The sequence below is a fragment of the Leuresthes tenuis genome, unplaced genomic scaffold (genome assembly GCF_036924035.1).
Source record: "Leuresthes tenuis unplaced genomic scaffold, fLeuTen1.0.hap1 SCAF_21, whole genome shotgun sequence".
NCBI classification, from domain to species: Eukaryota; Metazoa; Chordata; class Actinopteri; order Atheriniformes; family Atherinopsidae; genus Leuresthes; species Leuresthes tenuis.
In genome coordinates, this window is record NW_027325375.1 from 17,010,751 (window position 1) to 17,014,720 (window position 3,970).

Below are 3,970 nucleotides of genomic sequence, written 5' to 3' on the forward strand. Positions count from 1 at the left end.
GAGAGACGGACGGGCACTTTTAGCAAACATGAATTTTATGGGGCAAGACTTTAACCTCTTAAATATTTATGGTTTCAATGGAAAAAATGACAGGTATGACCTTTTAGAAGATATACAGCTTTACATGCTAGGGCAAGTACCTTTAGTTGTAGGAGGGGATTTTAACTGTATCTTGAGCAGGAAAGATAGAAAAAGAGCAGGGGGAGATTTTAAAGTGGATAAGACTTCGATTTTACTTCAGGGCATATGCAGGGATTTTAAGCTTACTGACTGTTTTAAAACCATGCATCCCAGAGAGGAGGGCTTCACCTGGTTTAGTCATGATGGCACCAGAGCCTCTCGCATTGATTATTTCTTTACTAGAGATTGCCCACCCACTGATGTTAGATTAACCCCTGTTTTCTTTTCAGACCACCTTATGCTCTCCTGCACCCTTTCACCCCCTTCTGGTGTGACGGTAAGAAGGGGTCTGTGGAAACACAACTGTTCCCTGTTGGAGGATGAAATCATAGTCAGTCAGTACAGGGAATGTTATAAAGAGTGGCAGACCCTTCAAGACCTCTACGAAACACATGCACAATGGTGGGAAATGGTGAAGGAAACGACCCAGACTTTTTTTAAACAGCAAGGTAAATGTAAACAAAGGAAAGACAATAGATGTATGATGGGACTACAGAAACTCTTACAGCGCTACTTTAAACTAAATCAGTGTGGCATAGACTTTAATGAAGAAATCAAAGATGTCAAAAAGGAAATGTCAGTTTTAGCAGAAATAAAGAGTAAAGGAATTTTTGCAAGAAGCAGGGAGCAGGAAATTGAGGAAGGTGAAAAATGCACACGGTACATTTTTAAGAAAGTTATAAATAAAAAGGAGTGTATTCAAAATCTAAAAAGAGAAGATGGGTTTTTAACAAAATCCACACAAGAGATGATTGAAACTGTACATACCTTTTATAGTAACATGTACAAAGAGAAACCAGTGCACTTGGAAACATCGGCAGAAATTTTTAAATTCGTTGACAAAACCGTAAAAGAGAATGCACACTTGACACAGGATTTTACTGCTTTAGAGTTAAAAAAAATGCCTAACAGGTTTTAAGAGAAGTCGAGCTCCGGGTTTAGACGGGCTTCCTGCAGAATTCTATCTGACCTTTTGGGACCTTTTATCATCAGACATTTTAGATGTTTTTAAAGATTTTGAAAAACTCGACCGACTGCCTGACAGTTTTAGAGTGGGAATAGTGACTCTACTTTATAAAAAAAATGATAAGACTGGCCTAAAGAATTGGAGGCCCATCACACTTTTAAACTTTGACTGTAAACTTTTTAGCAAGGTTTTAGCGACACGGATGTCCTTTGTTTTAGAGGAGGTAATTCACCCAGACCGGGCTTGTGCCATCTCAGGGAGACAACTCACCGACAGCCTCGTACTGATTCGAGACATCATTGATTATGCTAGAGACAGAAACACCCGGCTTGTCATCTTAAATTTAGACTTTGAAAAAGCTTTTGATCGGGTCTCGCATCAATATCTCTTTCAGGTGTTGCAAAAGGTGGGTTTCCCTCAAAGACTGACGACATGTGTGGGATTACTGTACCAAGATATAAGCAGTAGGTTCGTCATAAATGGTCACCTGACTGATGCAGTGAAAGTGAAGTGCGGTGTTCGGCAAGGATGCCCATTATCTGCTCTCTTGTATGTGTGTTGCATCGAGCCTTTAGCACAGATCTTGAGAAAAGATCGACAGATTAAAGGAGTTGTAATCCCAGGCAGTGCAGGCTTGGTAGCTAAATGTGTCCTATACATGGATGACATTAACATATTGTGTACAGATATTTTATCTATAAATAGAACTTTCGATGTCACTGACTGGTACGCCAAGGGATCAGGGGAAAAAATAAACAAAGAAAAGACACAAACCAAATTTTACGGATCATGGACAGAATCAGAGGTGACTGGACTCCCCCTGACAATTGCCCACAGAGACCAAAAAATACTAGGGATCAAATTTGACACAGAAGGAAAAGGAAAAACAAATTGGCCAGATATTGTGGGGAAAATAAGGAAACGACTAGGGTTTTGGGGACTCAGAGGACTGACAAGAAGGCAAGATTTTAATTATCAAAACAGTTATTTTACCTCTGCTGTTGCTTGCCAGTTCTGTCTTTATGCCACTTCGAAGAGTTCTTTTAGACCTGGAACGATCCATCTTTTATTTTTTATGGAACTCCAAATGGGAAAGGTTGAGGAGGGAAGTACTGAAGAAGCCAAAAGTGAAAGGAGGGAAAGCAGTACCAGATCTGTATTGTTTTTAGGAAGTCTCTTTACCTCTGTCCAATTAAAGTGTGCAATTAACCCATCCAAAAACCCAGCAGCAGCTGCAATGGCAAGATTCTGGATGGGGGCCTACTTGAGAAGACTACGACTTTTACCATCAGACCTGAAAGTGCCTTTGTCTTTTAATCTAACAAAAAGTTATGCTTTTATAAAGACATTTTTAAACCATTTTAATTTAGAACAAGAAGATGTACAAGTTTTAACGTACCATCGATCTTTGGTCTCTGTTGTGCAGGAGCGGGCCCCAGTGAGTCCAGTGCGTGGGCTCACTATTGGCGAGCCCTCAACAGTTTGGCGCATTGTGAACCTTTCAGCTCTTCCGAACAGACTTTGGGATTTGTCATGGATGGTGGCTCACGAGATTCTCCCAGACAGATCTGTCATGCACTCCAGGGGTATGTCGGCGACGGCCACCTGCCCCCGTCCAGGTTGTGGCGCGCCTGAGACGGTGAGGCATCTCTTCTGGGAGTGCAGTGCTGCTGTGGACCTGTGGGCAACAGCCGACTCCTTAAATTTCCCGTACTTACCAGCAAGAGAGGTCCTGTCAGCACAACTGGTGCTTTATGGGGTGAGTCAAAATCAGAACCTCAGGAAAGAGGAATTTGTCAATCAGTTGCTCATCCTGGCTGCCATCAAAGACGCCATATGGACCTTAAGAAACTTGCTGGTAAGAAGGCACAAGCAGATTCCCACGTGGCTGTGATCCAGATGGCAGTAGCAACAGCCCAAGAGGCTGCAGCTGGAGGCGGCAGGCCAAGGACATAGCCACAAAGAAGCATCGCCTCTGTGCTCACTCGGACGAAGGAGTCACACGAAAAAAAGGTCCAAGCAGCAGCAGTGCTCGCTGGATCGTGCGGGAGTGCAAAGTTATATCATTTAAAAGTGCAGTGGGTGGGCGGAGGTGCAAAGTGACACTCTGGCCACCTATAGCCATAAAAAGAACACCGCTACAAGTGCGCATTGTGCCAGGAAGGGCCCTCGGACGTGAACCAGTGGACAGTTATCACTTCTCAGCCTTTTGGCTAAGCACTCTTCAGCCCTTTTAAATGGTATAACTTTACACTCCCGCACGCTCCAGCGAGCACCATTCAAGCAACAACTTTGCACTCCAGCTTCGAACATGGGCACAGTCGCAGCAAGTAAGGCGACTCTACTCAGAGAAGTCACTCTGCACAGTAACAAGAGTTTTTTGCACAGACAGAAAGAGCTTCACCCGCAAAGGTAAAGCCTGTCAAAAATAGAAACAACTCATTAGTGCTGCTCTCCACGGAAGTCTTTAGTAAAAGGCGAAAGACTTGTACGTTATGAAGAGAAACCAGAGTACGATTATCCATCACTGCGGGAGCAGGGCATCAGGCTAGTTGGCATAGCCACCTTCCCCATGGTGAGCTTTGCTTGGTTGAGACACTTGCTCTCCCCCCTTGCTCCTCAGCTGACCAAGTCGGAACAATCGGGCCCTATTTGATGGCTGCCTTGTCTTTTACTCTGTGCAAAAGACAAGGTAGCAACAAAAACACCACGGGAACACCGTATTGAGTCTTTGTTCTGACTGCTCATTCGGTGTCGCGTTTCATTCAAGCAATTCTCCCGGTTAGCCCACACTCGGCTCGCTCCCAGAGCCGTGTTAAAGTC

General features: G+C 44.0%; 1 non-coding gene across 1 annotated transcript; it reads right to left on the minus strand.

Moving 5' to 3' along the window:
• Window positions 1-3,548: 3,548 nt before the first annotated feature.
• Window positions 3,549-3,662, minus strand: LOC140280574 (U5 spliceosomal RNA). The gene has a single exon (XR_011909517.1). It is a non-coding gene; the product is annotated as a U5 spliceosomal RNA (small nuclear RNA).
• Window positions 3,663-3,970: the final 308 nt, after the last annotated feature.